Consider the following 18,297-nt stretch of genomic DNA (forward strand, 5'->3'; position numbering starts at 1 on the left):
AGAATGTTGATCTCTTTCTCTATCTTACACGCTACAGCTTCCCACCCCCTTAAAATAAATAAATAGAGACGTTCACAGAGGGGGTTAGGCTGGTCTGCTCTGTTTATTTATTTGTTCCCTGCCTGAAAGCCTGTAGAGCCACTGTCAGTCAGTGTCAGCAATACTGAGCTAGATGAGTCAGTGGCCTGACTCAGCAGAAGGCAGCCTTCTGTGTTTCTGTGTCTTAAGGAAAGAGCCGTAACTCAGTGACATTGCACACAGAAGGAGCCTGGACCCTCGGAACCCCTTCCAAACTTATGATTCTAAGGCCAGTGCTCAGCATCTCCAGGTAGGCTGGGAAAATTGAAACCCCAGAGAGCTGCTGCCAGTCAGTGTGGACGATACTGAAGTAGAGGGACCACAAGTCGCCAAGCCCTGTGTCGCTACACTGCAAGTAGCATCGTGTCAGGCAGAGGATCCGTGTCAGATAAGGAGACGCTGACAGCCTGAATCGCTGGCAAGCAGAAACCGGTGCTGTTTTCACCTAATTGCGCCTAAGCTATGCAAATTGATCAGAATGTCAATAACACTGTTGCCTCTAATGAGCCAAGCGCTTTCTGTCTGGGATGACCTCCTCAAAACGATGCCGATCTAATTACAGCCAATATTTCCCCATCTCCCACTCTCTCTCACACACTGTTCTCAGCTCAGCGGACGTGATGTTCTCGGCAGCTGGTGTCGGCAGAGTGGAAAGGAGCCTGGGCGTAAATCGAGGCTGTGAGCAAGGGCTGCCACTTATTTTGCAGCAGCGACAATGATGTCATCTAACGGGGAGCTGCTGTTTGCCGACCCTGTGCACGCCAACGAAATTTGCTTTTCCCTCCCACCACCTTCTCAGGGAGAAACCTGCCAAATCAGCTCAGCAGAGGAAGAGCTGGTTTAGCAGCTGTGGCTTACAGCGGTGGCTTGTCGACCATGGAGACTGGTAGGGCAAAAGGCAAGGAGGTCAACAGTAGGTGGCGCCAGAACCAAAGACAGACTGCACGGCTACCCATCTGTAACTGCATTCAGTCTGTGAGCCTGGGGTTCCCAACCCCTGCTTTATAGGGTTTCCAAGTCCAACCCCAGACATTGAGATTTCGGGGGCCAAACCTGAGGCCTAGGGGTGGCCGCTAGTGATATCACAGGGGGTGGATCCTGGAGATGGAGGTAAATTGGGAGAGGAGCATAGATAATTATTAGTTAAAGATATTTAAAGGTAATATGAAATTAAGAAATGCATAATAAGTGATAAGTACGGAAAATCATCAGAGGTGTTGACGGAAGTCCAAAAAATATTGTATAAGATGAGAGGTTCTGTTGTATGAATGTTAATTAATATGTTACAAATTAATAAAAATGGATTTAAAAAGGGGGAGAGGAGCATAGACAGATCCATTCTATCATCTGCAATCAGCTTCTGCTGGGCTGAAGCTTGCAAGTTGCATTCTCTGCTAGCTTAATATTTTTATTATTATTAATGGCACTCTAGGTAGGTAACATAGGAGCCAACTCCTAGGGGCCGAGGCATCTTCGGCCCCCACAATAAAATATTTGAGGTCCCCCCCAAAAAAATATTGATGGGAATTACTATACAAATGGGGTGTGTGCACTGCGTCATATGTTCGATTCTGCGGGGCAGGACTTACCTCGGCCTCTCCAATATTTTATTCGGATTGACACCCCTGGAAGGTAGCTGAGGACAGACTGAGCTGCGTATCAACTTTCTAAACACCTGGATAAAGGTAAAGGTGCCCCTGACCATTAGGTCCAGTTGCGGACGACTCTGGGGTTGCGGCGCTCATCTCGCTCTATAGGCCAAGAGAGCTGGCGTTTGTCCACAGACAGCTTCTGGGTCATGTGGCCAGCAGGACTAAGCTGCTTCTGGTGAACCAGAGCAGCATACGGAAATGTGATGTGCTTTTGAACTGCTAGGTTGGCAGGAGCTGGGACCGAACAACAGGAGCTCACCCCATCGCGAGGATTCGAACCATCGACCTTCTGATCGGCAAGCCCTAGGCTCAGTGGTTTAGACCGCAGCACCACCCACGTGGATAGACTAGTCTAAATAAGAATGTTTGTAGCAGGGACCAAAAGGAGTACAGTCAGGTTACAGCCACTTCAGGTTGCCTTTTTTGGGGTTATAGACCGGCAAAACCTGGAAGTACCGGAACGGGTTACTTCCAGGTTTCGGTGGTCGTGCATGTGCAGAAGCACTAAATCACGCTTTGCGCATGCACAGAAGCACCGAATCGCAACCCACGCATGCACAGACACGGGTTGCGAATGCGGCGGGTTGCAAACATGCATCCCGCACGGATCAATTTCACAACCCGAGGGCCCACTATACAGAGAAGGGGCATGCCTGATATCAATAGGCAGGGAGTTCCGAAGTGTAGGTGGAGTTGCTTTTGGGAGGTAAGGCGATCTCATAGGCCAGCTGTTAAGGGCTTTATGATCCGAGAGTAAGACCTTGAACTTGACCCGGTACCAAATTGGCAAGCAGTGCAGTTCTCTAAGCACAAACATCGTATGCTGATAAGGCCCCGCTCCTGTCAGCGATGGTGCTGCAGCACTCTGCACGAACAGCAGCTTCTGGAGCAAGTACGAGCGGATCCATGCATAGAGCGCATTGCAGCCATCTAGTCTTGAAGTAAGCAATGCATGAACTGCCGTGGCTTCCCTGGTTCAGGAATGGCCGTAGCTGTCAAGCCAACTGCTGTTGGTCCAGGGCATTTCAGACCCTCCAAGTGTCCCTATTTTCCAGGGACAGTCCCAGATTTACAGAAGCTGTCCCAGTTTCTGGTCCGATCTCAGAATGAGTCCCCTGTCCAGACATTTGCTTACACTCGGGAGCCCCCCGCTCCCTCCTTTGAGAAGGCACCTGTTCTGTCGTCGTTGCTCATCTGTGAGCTCATTCTACCCCCCCTCCCTGCATTATTATTTTTTACATGAATTTCGAGACCTAGAGCAGAACTGATAGCTAAATTAAACCTGCCGAGAGTGCCCGTTTAATTGAAAATGCCATCTGTAATTTAAATGTCAGAGCCGGGGATGGTTATTAAAAGCCCCTTCTTGATTGCTTCGCCTCATTTCACAGTTTCAAAACAGACAAGAGAACGCTTGAAATGGAGCATGTAGCGCTCTGCTCTCTGGCAATTAATAATTCCCACTGACTGCCTTTTGCTTGCTCACTCTCTCCCTTGCTCTTGCCATACCCTGGCTCCCAAGGCCCTGATCCTGGGGCTTCATGCAACACAATAGTTAAACTGTGGAACTCACTTCCACAAGAGGCAGCGATAGTCACCAACTCAGATGGCTTTAAAAGAGGATCTGACATCCTTCTTCACTCATAGCAGAGTAAGATTGTCTTCCATAAACACAGTTTTAATAATAAGTCCATAAGTGACTGTGGAGGCCCATTCTGGATCCACACATCTTTCCACAGTGGGGATGTAGGTTTCCGGGCGGGAGCTGATCATGGTGAGGGTTTGCCAAATGTGCCTTCCTCTTAACATGTTTCTCCCTTGCGTCCTGAGTTTGAGTGTCTTCAAAGACCAATACACCTTTGGTAAAGGCTGTTCTCCAATTGGAGCGCTCGCAAGCGTTTCCCAATTGTTGGTGCTTATGCTACATTTTTAAAAATGTACTCATAAGCAAAGCTGATCTCACATAGCCCAGATATCAGATAAGGAATGTAAGGAATACTGGCAGGTGAGGAAGTTCTGCCCCATCAGGAGAGGTGTGTGATAAGGAAATGAGGGCATTTGCACACTCTTCTGTCTGTCTCTGGGATAGCCCAGTCAGAAAAGCATGAGACTCTTAATCTTGGAGTTGTGGGTTCGAGTCCAACATGGGCAGAAGAGTCCTGCATTGCTGGGGTTGGACTCGATGGCCCTCACAGTCCCTTCCAACTCTCTGACTCTCTGCTCTCAATGGCGTGAACATCCATGTACATCCGCCCAGCCGTCCCGAGCTTCCGTTTGCATCCATGCCTGGCTGCCCCAGCGTGAAAGGAAAGAAAGAAAGAAAGAAAGAAAGAAAGAAAGAAAGAAAGAAAGAAAACAACAAGCACAGAACCAGATAATTTTGTCGTGGCTAATAACTTTACCCCGCTACGTAAGCCAAGATAACAATAAAGGTAATTGAATCTCATGCTTCAGGGATAAACTAGCTCGCCTGGTGGCGCAGGGGTGGCAGTAACAGCACTCGATGCCTCCCTCCTCCCCCAGCCTCCTCCTTTCTCATTCAGCAACTCGGCTCCGGCGCCCACGCATGTACCAGGCAGGTGTGGGCGTCGTCGCCTCACATGCAGCTCTGAAGAGATTGCTGTCATCTCCTGCTGTCATTCCTGGACTGCGAAGCAATCGCTGGAGCTGCTTCTCATTCCGTGTCTGTGCCAGGTAAGAAAGCTCAGCACAGCGAAATCTTATGAAACACAATTAGGGCAGGCATCTGCCTCACCTCCACTGGTGGCGACCCAGCACTTGGGGTATCTGATGACATGGAGGAGGGCCGTTCCTTTGACTGCTGTGCATGCATGCCACCCTCAGAATATGCCATTGGCTGCAAGGGTGTCAGGAATGAGCCAGCTCCCAGGGAAGGTTTGCAGCCAGCTCCCAGGGAAGAGTTGCTGCCAAATGAAGAAAGCAGCCAGGAACAGAGAGGGTTAACTGCCCTTCAGGATGAGCATCAGATAGTGCCAACTCCCCCACCCCTTGTGTGCTGGTCCCGTGGGTTACCTGAGAGGTGAGGACCAAGTCCAGTCCGTGGTCAAAGGCGCAACGTGGAGGCAGTCCGTAGTAGCTGAAGCTGGGTGCAGGGCAGGGAGTCAGGTGAAGTCAGGAACAGACATGCAAGCAGGGAGCCAGGGCAGGTCTGGAGCTCAAGCAGGAAAGCAGGACAGGGTTCAGGCAGGAACTAGCAACCAACAATGTTGCTTCCACAACTTGGGACTGGGGCTGGCCAGCTTTTATCTGCCCCGAGGCATAGGGCGGCCCCGATCCTCTGGTGACTCGCCTCTCCTGGCCTGGAGGTGAGTACTCCTCCTGCAGGAACTTAGTTCCCTCCACCTCTCTGCCCTGAGCCTCTGCATCTCAGGAGAGGCTGGAGGGTTACCGGGCCCAGAGGCAACCTCAGCTTCCTCTGACGGGGCTGAGAGTGGAGCACCTGCAGGCAATGGGTCCTCCATCACCTCAGGAGCCAGAGCAGACTCAGCTGGTATCTGCACATGAGGATCCAGCACAGGTGAGGACCCTTCGGGCTCATGCCCCAGCCCCGGCTCAGCTGGTTCTGGAGGCGGAGAATTCTGTGCAGGCCGGGACCCCTCAGGTTCAGCATCCGAGTCCGAATCCCAGGCCATCACACCTTGGAATGCGGGCTGATCAGGGAATGGCTGAGAGCAAGTTAGAACGCAGGCAAAGCTCGCCAGAAGCACAAACAGACATAAAAGAGTTAAGAGACAGCCTCTCAGAGAATGGTAAAGAGGAGGGAGCTGACCTTTCCAAGGTCTCGATGAATGGGAGGGCTGCAAGACAGGAAGCAAAACAAAAGACGTATGAAGCGAAAGTTCAGTTGCTTCTGGTCACGCAGGAAGCAGTCTTCAGAAGGGTCATCTTGACTGATGGTGGTGCAGGTTGTATTAAAGCCGTCCAGAGCTATCTGTTTGTTTTGACAATAAAGCATCCTTTTTAATTAACTACGCTCACTGTGTTATCAAGTTGGGAACTGGACTTCTGACAAAGTGTCTCTGTTCTAACCAATATAGTTTATTGTGGTGTTGTGCATGCATGTGTAGGTGCTCTGTTGGTGCCTGAGACCCAGGCGTCATATTTCTACACAAAGCCTCACATGCACCCTCATGCTTGGAATGCTCTGACCCTAGCAATTACATCTTCTTATGATACCGCGCATGTGCGCATAGAAGCTCTGTGGTCGCCCCAGACTTCCTGGCCACATTTCCATATGCTACCGTGCATGCGCATGTGTGCTCAGAATACCGCATTGGCCACCCCAAATGTAGCAGCAACGCCTTCCGACAGCACTGTGCATGAATGCTTAGGTGTTCTGGTGATCTGGCCTCGGCTGCAGTATTTCAATATGTTGTTGCGCATAGACACACAGCATGCTTCTCGCTGCTTCCAGGACTTGAGGCAGCATCTGTAGACTCACAGCATTGAGACAGGTCAGAGAATATGGCTCCTGGGAGCATTAGAAGGCCTCTGCTGGATCAGGCCAGTGGCCCATCTAGGGCATCATCCTGTGGCCACAGCAGGATCTGAGCACAAGAGCTCTCTCCCCTCCTGGGGTTTCCAGAAATTGTTGTGGGATATCTGAAATAAAGCAATCAAATTCAACTACTTCTGATTGCTAGAAAAGCACACACAGAGAGAAAGTTATTTGCCATTAATTTGATTTGAACTGATTTTAGAATGAATTGATTTTAGAATGCTGTATTATTTTACTGTTGTTAGCCGCTCTGAGCCCAGCTTTGGCTGGGGAGGGCGGGATATAAATAATTTATTATTATTATTAAGTTGGATCTCCCAGGATCTACAGGAAATCCTTTCTGTGAGAGCTACTCCCCCTGTGTCCAGCCTCCTGCTAGTTCTCTAGGGCCATGTTTTCGCATTTTCCCAGACATTGTTGGGATTTCAAAGGTGGGATTGACATCCAGGGAGAATTTCTGAAAGGCGGCACTTTGTCCTGGATCTTAGAGAAGTCAGTTGAAAAATTGCATTTTTTCGGCATTTTTGGAAAGAAAGAAATAAAAAGTTCAACAACTCTTAAGGAAGCTTTTAATGTTTGATGCATTACTGTATTTTAATATTTTGTTGGAAGCCGCCCAGAGTGGCTGGGGAAGCTCAGCCAGATGGGTGGGGTATAAATAAATAAATTAATAATAATAATAATAATAATATAATAATAATAAGGCTTTGTCTTTTAAAAAGCTCCACCAGTGACTAGGGACATAGGACATATGCTGAGTCTGAGTCACAGCTCAGATTCCCATTCTAAAATATAATATATGTCTGTAACTACAATATAAGTCTGCGTCTAGACTGCTGCTGTGAAACAGAGTAAATCTATCTTTAAGCAGATCATTTTGCGTGCTTATTGTCTTAAAGGAGAGAAGAGGGGGAAATAACAGGAAATCCAGTCTCCATCCTGGATTACTTAAATTAAAAGGCTAAAGCTATCTTCTTTCTTTTTTGCTGACAAAGGGATGTACTCTGCTGAACTCACAAATGTAAGGCAGGAAGGATAACATTTAAGAAACATATCCTCTCTTAGTTTCCATACAGATTCCTATAATTGGTATGACCATTGTGCCTAATAACCAATGAATCCCTTGTCCTCCGTGGATTTGCCGAATCCTCTTTTAAACCCACCTAGTTCAAGTTGGTGGCTGTCACTGCCTCCTGTGGCAGTGAGTTCCGTAGTTTAACAATGCATTGCACAAAGAAGGATTTCATTTTCTCTTTCCTGAATCTTCCTACACTCATTCATTAGATCTAGATTCAGGTAGGTAGCTGTGTTGGTCTGATGCAGTCGAAATAATTTTAAAAATCTAAAAAAATTAAAAAAAAATTAATTTTTAATTTTTTTAATTATTCATTCATTGGATGTCCATGAGCTACTAGTGTTTTGAGAGGTGGGGCGGCGGGGGGGGGGATTTTTCTTCCTCCGCTTTCTCTGTGCCATGGATAAAGTTACAGACTTCTTTCAGAAGGTCGGCTTCTGGGCGATTGGGGTTTTGGAACCTCTTTCTTTTTTAGATTCGAACTGATTGCAGACCGGGTTCACACACACACTCACACACACAAAGACCTTCGTTTCCTGCCAAGCAATTCACTTGTTATCCAATTCCCTGTTCTCCAAAGCTCCCTTCCGTGGCCTGAGTAAGCTTTTAAGCCCCAATTTCCATAATTAAACAGGTAGAACACAATCGATTGCTCTAAGCATCATTAGAGGCGGGCGCCCCCCTTAACCCTTCCTTCCAAAGCGCAGGCAGGAACCGGAGACACGGTGGCACTTGATCCCAGTGCCAAGGGAGGCAGGTTAAGAGGGAATCGATGTCTGAGGCAGGCGCCAGAAAGCGGATGCGCTCTGGAGGAGCCTTCTGGCAGACCCCTGCCATTTAATGCTGATTTTCTTTTTCAGCGCGGGAGGGGAGGGCACAGTCGCATGCACGAGGTTTGGGGGGGGGGTTATTTGACTGCAGAGCATGAATTTAAGAGAAAGGGGGACTCAAGACGGTGACGAGGCTGCTCCTATAATCTTCCAGGGCTGGGATGTGGACAGGATCCTGGGAACATATTCTCCCTCTTCAGGAGTGAGGTCCCTAGATCCATCCCTGACATTGCCAGAGGCAGAAAGGGGATTGCAAGCAGGGCAGAGCCCAGAGGCAATTCACAGTGTTATAAGAATTTCAAGGTGTCAAATATAGAATAAATATTCATAAATGCGCACATATCTAAATATATGAACCATGTGTCTGAAATAGTAAGGGAGAGCAAACCTGGAGCCATTTTGACTGACCCAATGACCTCAAATATTCCTCTGTAGTAAGGGATGCAAATGGGGAAAGACTTCCCGTTGCCTTTTTGCTTGCAAATCCTGTCTTAAGAGCACATTTGTATGAATAGGGTGAGCCTGTGCCCTTGGTTCAGGAACTAAAGTATTAACCATCACAAAAGAATGGGCAGGCTGCCCAGGTAATGCAATCAGTGACCACTATCAGGTATCCTGGCAGACAGGATTTCTGCTGTAGACCGCCTCCTGCTGTAGACAGAATCATAGAAACGTAGAGTTGGAAGGGGGCCCCAAGGGTCATCTAAGCCAACCCCCTGCAATGCCTGAATCGCAGCTAAAGAATCCCTGGCCAGTGCCGGATTTACGTATAAGCTAAACAAGCTATAGCTTAGGGCCCCACTCTCTTGCGGTGGGGGTGAAAAAACTAAAGGAAAAGAGACTGGATGTACATTTCCAAAATATAAGATAAAAAAACAAATAAAGTAAAACCTTCATACAGCAACAGTGTTTCGTGTTGTGTAGGTTCCTATTTGTTATGTGCAAATGGCTTTAGATACCTATTAGGTCCATCAATTACCATATAGCATATATTCAACACAAAAAAACAGCAACAATTTGTTGTTGACAAAGGACAGCTGGACATATAAAGGGCCCCATTAGCTTCAGTAGCTTAGGGCCTCACCAAACCTAAATCTGGTCCTGTCCCTGGCAGATGGTCATCCAATCTCTGCTTAAAACCCATCAATGGAGGAGAGCCCTCCGCCACCCACAAGACCAGCCTGTGGAGCCTGTTGCCTCTGACATGATGGCATCCCATTCCTCTTAGAGGACTTTGCCCTGTTCCCCTATTGAAGCAGGGATCTCATATTCAATTTTGGGGATGGGCCAAAGCATCACGGTACAGCGCTGTAACATGATCCCATTTTCATTCCTCCTAGCATCTCCAGACAGGACTGGAACCCCAGAGGCAGCCTAGAAGGAAGCTTTATATTTTTATGGCCCAGACAGGGCAGATGTTCATGGGATATTGCTTTGCTCAGAGTAAGGCGGGTGAATGAGGCTCATCGCAAACGCCTTTGTAATAATAAAATTTAAGGTCTTATATATATAATAAATGTTCATAAATGTACCAACCAAGCACATACATACCTCAGCACAGGAAGACCATCCTGAAACCATTTTGACTCCCAAGCTGACCAAATGTTTCTCTGCAAGGAGGGAGGAGGTGGAAAAAACCTTCCTTGTTGCAGGAATTTAGTAATCACCATTTCAAAGGAATGGCCAGACTACCAGGAAAGGCAATCAGATAAGGCATTATCAGATAACCTGGCAGTCAGGAAAAACAACAACATTCAAATTTCTGTCGTAGACCGCCTTTTCTGTGATGTAGTTTTGATGTTTGTGGGGGGTGGTCTTGGGTTACTCCCCTTCTGTGATGTATGTATGATGTATGGAGGGGTGGTCTTGAGCTCCAGGAAAGGCAATTTAAAATGTCTACATAAGGGTGGGCACACCTTGGTTCTGGGTCCTCCTCCGTCCTCCTTTGTGTGAAGGGAGCACCCTGTTGCAACAGCTTTAATAAAGATCAGTCTTACTAGCTGCTTTGCTTCTCAATATTCTCTGGTTGGCCTCTGTTATTTTCTCCTACCAATAGGGAACCCACGTAAGGACTCTATACAGGCTCTTGGATACCCCATAAGGGAAAAAGAGCAGATTTTGTTTACAACACCTTCTCAACCTGTGTGTGAGAAGCAACCAGTCCTTGCAAACTCAGCGACTTCAGCTTCAAAAGGAAACTGGCCTTGCTAGGAGGCAGATCACCCTGCTGCTCAGGAAGGGTTGGAGTTGGGGCAGGGGAGACCGTGAAAAAGAACTGGGGGGGGGGGGGAGTGGCGGCTGCAACCTTCCTTATTCTGTGCCTTGTTGCCCTCTGATCCGAGCAGCAGGCGCTAAATGCTGTGAATCTTTCTGGGAAAGGTGTGCATTTAAGCATCTTTGAGCAAATCTCTGCAAAAAGAAAAGTCAGAACAGGTGCTCAAAGGACGGGCGGGGGCATCGTCGACATTCTCCGGACATGTATGGGTGAGCTGCCTTTAGCCACCAGCTGTCCGCTCCCCCCCCTCCCTGCCTGACTCCATTCCCTTGCAGAAGGTTTATGATTCGTTGGTTTTTTGATGGGGACCCGAGTCAGGCCCTTGCCCTCCCCAACACATGCCAGAAAAGGATGAGGTCTGTGCATTGTTGATTGGCAAAATTCTGAGGCCTGCAGTGCCATCTGGTTCTCCGGGCTGCCTTGGGAGTTTTCCGGAAGGTCATTGCTTCTACTGGAAAGTTGGAGGGGCAGAGAGAGAGATGGTCTCCTTGCAAATGAGCAGCTTGGAAGGCTGTTTTATTCCAGCAAATGGGGGCAGGATTTGGGCAGAGGACAGGGGGAGGAATGGCAGCCATGCGATTTGTTTTGTTTCGTTGCAATGAGCAGAATATACCGTATTTTTCGCTCTATAGCATGCACCCGACCATAACACGCACATAGTTTTTAGAGGAGGAAAACAAGAAAAAAAATATTCTAAACAAAACAATGGATGTATGATTTTTGTGGTTCATGCTGTGGTCACAGTCATGTGATCTGACAGTGAGTTTGGAGTAGCCCAATGCAAAAATCCTGAGGATCCATGCTTTGTAACCACACATTTTTGCACCACTGCGGCCCCAGGCAACAGTGGGTGCGTGATTTTTTTGGTGCAAGATGTAGCCATGGACATGCTATGTGATCTGATGGTGAACTTGGGGTGACCCAGTGCAAAAACCCTGAGGATCCATGTGGATCCGTGCTTTGTTACCACGTTTTAAGTGGGGAGGGAAGGAAAAGCACTCAAGGGACAAGGAGCACGTGTGGGGTGGGTGGAGAAGGATGCTGCTAATAATGAAGAAGAGGGGTATAAGGGGAGAAGGCTCCTCTCCTCTCCCAGTTTGCTCCTTTAAAACAAGCAGGCTCTGCTTTTCTCCCTCCTCCCCGCTCATCCCCGGCTTAGCGAGCTGAAAAACTTTGCTGCTATGTAGCGAGCTGAGTGGGGAGGAGAGAGGGACAGAGAGCCTGCTTGCTTTAAAGGAACCAACCGACAGGAGCTGCTTACACTCGTGTAAGCGGCTCCTCTCCTCTCCCGCTTTGCTCCTTTAAAGAAGCAGGCTCTCTGTCCCTGTCTCCTCCCCACTCAGCGGCTCTTCTCCCGCTTTGCTGTTTCAAAGCGAGCCACGGAGGAGGGAAGGAAGGGGAACCACGGATCCTCTGCTCACGATTGCAGCAGATCCCCCCCGCCACCCGTAGGCATTCCCTCCATAACACGCACAGACATTTCCCCTTACTTTCTAGGAGGAAAAAAGTGAGTGTTATGGTGCAAAAAATACGGTAATCATCTTCATCAATATCAAGCATATACAGTGGTACCTCAGGTTAAGTACTTAATTCGTTCCGGAGGTCCATTCTTAACCTGAAACTGTTCTTAACCTGAAGCACCACTTTAGCTAATGGGGCCTCCTGCTGCTGCCACACCGCCGGAGCACAATTTCTGTTCTCATCCTGAAGCAAAGTTCTTAACCCGAGGTACTATTTCTGGGTTAGCAGAGTCTGTAACCTGAAGCGTCTGTAACCTGAAGCGTATGTAACCCGAGGTACCACTGTATCTATATCAAGTAGATCAAGAAATATCTAAAATAATTAAATCTAAATAATCTAAAATTAAATCACCTGCTCAGGCTTCCTCACAACTGTCCTTTACTGAACCCCAATCAGCATGCTTAAAGGTAACTTTCCATATTTCATACCAAGGAGTATTTTACCAGTGTTCTCCTTGCTGCTGCATGAAATAATGCATGAATCAGACCTTTGGATTTTGTAAGTAAAGCTTACTTTTAAACTTACTTAAGAATGTGGTCTGTTCGTTGCCAGAGGGGTAGAGAGCGGCAAGCAATGTAGGTGGATTAAGCGGGTAAGGTAAAAAAAGGTAAAGGACCCCTGGACGGTTAAGTCCAGTCAAAGGTGACTATGGGGTTGCAGCGCTCATCTCACTTTCAGGCCGCGGGAGCCGGTGTTTGTCCACAGACATCTTTCCGGGTCATGTGGCCAGCAGGACTAAACCGCTTCTGGTGCAGCAGGACACCGTGATGGAAACCAGAGTGCACGGAAACACCTTTTACCTTCCCGCTACAGTGGTACCTATTTATCTACTTGCACTGGTGTGCTTTCGAACTGCTAGGCTGGCAGGAGCTGGAACAGAGCAACGGGAGCTCACCCTGTCACAGGGATTCAAACCTCTGACATTCTGATCAGCAAGCCCAAGAGGCTCAGTGATTTAGACAACAGCGCCACACATGTGAACAGGGGTCCAAGAACCAATATTCCCATGCTATACTACTGCTTAACTCTGTGACTACTTTAAACTTTGCTGTTTGCGGGTGTGTGCGTCTGTGCAGATTTGTGGTTCACCTCAGGAGCTGAAATGTATTGGGCTAGCCCTGACCATGGGATTGAACCTGGGACCTTCTGCATGCAAAGCAGGAGCTCTACCACTGAGCTACAGCCCTTCCCTTAAGATACAGGGACAAGGATGCTATCTTATACAGAGTCAATTGGTCCATCTATCTCAGTAGTGTCCACAATGACAGGCAGCGGCTCTCAAGGGTTTCAGGCAGGGGACATTCCCAGCCTTTTGCATGCAAAGCAGGTGTCCTTCCACTGAACTACAAACCTTCCCTAATGGGGGTAGGGCGCAAAAATCAAGGAAGGGTGCATTTGGGGTCAGGTCTAGTCTAAGTCCCTGCTTCCTCAAAAACCCAGGTGAGCAATCCTCACTCGCAAATCCCCACTGAGTCCTCCTAGCCACTCGTTCGGGAATTGCTGGTTCAGGTCAACTCTTAAAAGTTTGCCGAAATTAAAATCTTGCTCAGAGCCCAAACTTGGTTCAGTCAAATCCGCAGTGCAGAAGTGGGAGGGAGAAAGAGCTGGGGGGTGGCATGAAATGGCGTGTGTGTTTTCCGCCCTGTGTTTTATATATTTATATATATATTCATCTTGTACGAGGAATAATTCATTTTTCCAGTGTTGCAAAGGCTCATAATTGATCTCGGAGCCTGCAGCCTCGCCTCTCGGAATGGTTTTTATCCGTAATGTAAGAATAAAACTCTGTTAGGTCAACCACACAGCAATAAATACCAGATGCACATTAACTGTAATATATTGGATTATTCCACTCGCTGGTGACGGGGGAAAACAAGATTTAATTCCCTTGGCGAGGCAGGCACAGAAAATCACTTTTCCGTGGCTGCTCCCCCAACCCCCTTCCCTCTTTCTTCTTTTAAGTCATTTCCGTCTGTTGCTGGTGGGGTTGCGAAATGGAGATCAGTGGCCTTTGTTGACAAATACATACAGTATATAATTCTTCTTCTTCTAAATGTTGCACCAATGAGAAAGGTACAAAGCAGAGCACAGAGGCTAAATTGTCCTCGCATTCCCTAAATGTCATCAATTTCTGAGGGTTACGGATACCTGGTCTCAAGAGGTTGGCTCACCACCCCACCCATAAAATTGAGAGATGGAGGATGGAGAGCAAATGTTCTAGTCACTGAACAGAATAGCTCAGTTGGTTAGAGCATGGCGCTGATAACACCAAGGTTGCAGGTTCTGTCCCTTACAGGGATCATGGATCAAAACCATAAGGGGAGGGAAAACATAAGGGTCAGACTGAGTCCAAACCAAAGGCCAGGCGGAACAGCTCTGTCTTGCAGGCCCTGCAGAAAGATGTCAAGTCCCATAGGGCCCTAGTCTCTTGTGACAGAGCGTTCTGTGGAATTGATTTATTGGCGTGACCCCGCTAATTGATTTACGGTCCACAATTAGCTCTTTATGCCCGGCGCGCTTCCTCCGAGCTGCGCCACTCAGCTCCGTCTCCAGTAGCTCTCCAGTCACGTCTCAGCAGAGTTGAACACAGCAGCGAAAACTGTCACGTAGCTTCACTTAGCTTCAGACAAACACACACAGAGACCAGGTTTGTCCATTTCAGTTCTTTATTCCGACATTCCCCAGGGATCTCCTGGGCTCACCGCAGCCATGACAAACCTGCGACCTTCTCTCTCAGAGACCAGAGGGGAACAGAAACGAAACTCCTCCCAGCTCCTCCCAGCTTCGAAAGCTGACGTCAGAATGTTGAGGCATCATGGGAACAACTTAACCAGTTAAGTTCCAAACCCAACACCCCCTCTTGCCGAACCATTCTGACAAGACCTTTTTGAGTTCAACACCTTTCCCTTTGCCTTGTGCCCCTTCCCGGCATCTTTCCCAGGCACCTGTTGAACCCCTTCAACAATCCCAGAATCACACTGTGCGACACTTTTCCACGCACTTGTGACCTGAAACCCTACTGACCCATTTGGGCCAGCAGTTGTGTCTTCTCCGTCAGATCCTTCCCCCTCTGACTTGACACCCTGTTTGTGAGCTTTCTCCATTACGCTAACCGGAGATGAAGCCTCACACCTGGACACTCCTTTCACAACCTTTGGAGATGCCCAGACCTGCCCTGAACCCTGATCTTGGACCTGGTCCCCATCACCGGGTTCTGAACCCTGATCTTGGACCTGGTCCCCATCACCGGGATCAGCCTCTGGCTCCCTTTCCTCCTCAGAATCAGACAGACATTCTGAGAGAAAATCAGGACCATCCCTGAGCCTTGAAACACCCATCCTGTTCCCAGAACTCAGCCTGCTTACTGACCAGCAGCTTGGTTTGATCACCCTCTGGGTATGCAAACTTCCACCCATTGGTTGCAGGATCATATCCACAGAAGATCATTTCCTGAACCTTTGGACCACCTGCCTCAAAGAGCTCAAAGGGCTCTTTGGCTACCCTCCCAAACCCGGGAAAACCATGTACCTGTGCACCCTTGCATGCCCTGCACCCTAGGGACCTCCCACATTTCCGGAGTTTGTACCCTTTTGTGCACCTGTGCAGCTTTTGCACATGACTGGGAACCTTAGCACACTGCGCCTGTGCTTTTCCAGCATTCCCACCACCCTCCAGAGGTGACTCCAGAACAAAGAGATTGTTCTGCCCCCTTTTCACGTTGGCCACTTGTTTCCCCCCTCTGAAAATGGAACAGGTGTCATTTTCAAAGCAAATTTTGTATCCCTGCTTCATTAGAGCTGATACAGATAACAAACAACAATTCAGTCCCGGCACAACGTAGACCTCTAGCTCCTCCTGTAAAGGAGAAAAAAACATGTTAGCCACAGCAGAAACCGACTTTCTCATTCCGTCTGCTAACATCACAGTTGTTCCTGTTGAAACAGCCCTGCAGTTCCGCATTTCGCCAGCAGGCTCGCTTAGCACGTGCTGACCAACAGCAGTATTCAAAACCCAGCGCGCCACCGTGTCCTGGCTGGAGTTGTTCTTCACAGTTGCCATAGAAGCAGTGATAAGAAAACAACCCTCCCCAGTGTCTGAGCCACGTCCTTCCCTTGCGTTCCCACGCTGGCCTCCTCTCCGAGACTGATTCCCATGGGAACTCAGCTGGTTGACCTTGGGACCTTCCTGCCCAGCTGTCTCCACTCTCCATGGGCAGCAACGACGAACTCCAGTGGAAAAACACTGCCCGGGGCTCCTCCCAGCTGGCCTCCTTCTCCTTCTTCCGGAAAAGCACTCCTTGCCAGCTCCGCCCCCTCTGGCCTGGCTCCCACTGCGGCTTTCTGGGAACCTGCTTTGTTGACATTCCACTCCAGCACGCACAGTGGACAAGCCTTTACACTTGCCTTTGGAATCCTTCGCCCCCCCGATCTGCTCACTAGCACTCCTTGAGGCTAAAACATCAGGAACAGGGGCTGCAGCCATCTCTAGGCTTTTCTCAATACTTCTTCAGGGCTCTGGCCTCCTGCTGAAGCTTCACAGCACACGCAGCACATCCCCAGATAGCCCTTGCTCAACTTCTTAGAGTGAGCATTTCAAACGCAATGTCCTCCAAGACCTGGCTGCCTGCCATTGTCTTCCGTTCTCCCAAGGGGCCCAAGCTTACTTACAAACAGTTTCAGCGTCTCCGGCTCTCCCTTCTCCATGGAGAAACGATTTTTCCAGCTGCTCTCTTAGCTCCGCAGCTACTCCTTTGCCTCCTAGCAACAGGCAAAAATCTCCGCTGCGTCCTGCCGGCTTTCTCTGCCTTAGACCGCAGACTTCAAACGCATTCCGGCACTTCAAAGCGTTCCTGTGACAGTTTTACGATCGGTGATTAAGGGTCCATAACCTGTGGAATTGATTTATTGGCGTGACCCCGCTAATTGATTTACGGTCCACAATTAGCTCTTTATGCCCGGCGCGCTTCCTCCGAGCTGCGCCACTCAGCTCCGTCTCCAGTAGCTCTCCAGTCACGTCTCAGCAGAGTTGAACACAGCAGCGAAAACTGTCACGTAGCTTCACTTAGCTTCAGACAAACACACACAGAGACCAGGTTTGTCCATTTCAGTTCTTTATTCCGACATTCCCCAGGGATCTCCTGGGCTCACCGCAGCCATGACAAACCTGCGACCTTCTCTCTCAGAGACCAGAGGGGAACAGAAACGAAACTCCTCCCAGCTCCTCCCCGCTTCGAAAGCTGACGTCAGAATGTTGAGGCATCATGGGAACAACTTAACCAGTTAAGTTCCAAACCCAACACGTTCCACCAAGTCGGGGCCAGTACTGAAAAGGCCCTGGCCCTAGTTGAGACCAATCTAACCACCACAAGCCAATTGGGATGGCTTCCGAATCAGTGAGTCGTCCGCAGTTTCCCCACAAGATTCTCCAAGCCAGTTTCTCTTCTCCCTTCCTGCAACGTCTGTCAATCTTCCCAAGTTATCACTCAAACTGTGCTGGGACCATTCCCCAGCCGTCACCCTTATCTGATCCCATTTTCTGTCTAAGGTGAGACATGCATCCCCTAATCCACTCCAGGCAATTAATTGGCTTTTGTTAAGCAAGAGCAAACAAGATCTCATCTTAATCTTCATTATTTCTTTTTGTAGCACAGAGTCAACACAAGATTAGGTTTAATTTAGCAAAAAAAGAAAGGGCAGAAGCGGGGGGGGGGGGATCTCCAAATCTCTTGCCATTATTCTGAATCAGATTTTTATTCTCTTTTTTTAAAAAAAAAAAACACCCCTCACTATGTGATGTTCACTTCTCAACATTTCATTGAACAGAACCACCTTTTCACCCAGCAAAGGGGAGACACGGTGTCTGTAATTTCTGGGGAGAGAGTGTCTAGAAACATCACCGTCTGATCTCCAGCCCTTCACCTGCGAATCCCAGCTGCACCAGGGTAGAGAGGATGGAACCCTCTGTAGTTCTGCCGGAAAAGAAATGAACTCTGCACTTGCTCAGGGGCATGTCTTTCCTCTTTCCTTAACTTTGTATTGCCTGGGATTGAGACCTCACACAAACCGAGGCCTGGGGCGGTTAATTTCTTTTAGCTTAATTTTTTTACTGGTACCTCCTAGGCACCATTGCCAAACATCCATCTTTGTACGGTGGTAGGTTTGAGGCACTCCTCTTGGGATGGGGGGGGGGGAGAAGCCAGGACGGATCGTCCTCTGCATGATTCTATAGCAAAGCTTTGGGCGGAACGAAAATTCAAGGAACTATGATCCATTTTTCCTGTGGAATAACCTTGCAAAAGAGATCGGGGGGGGGAGGATGTCAGTGCTTGGGCATAGTGCCTGCTGTTATTA

Source organism: Podarcis pityusensis, assembly GCF_964106645.2.
Source record: "Podarcis pityusensis genome assembly, chromosome: 8".
Classification (NCBI taxonomy): Eukaryota; Metazoa; Chordata; class Lepidosauria; order Squamata; family Lacertidae; genus Podarcis; species Podarcis pityusensis.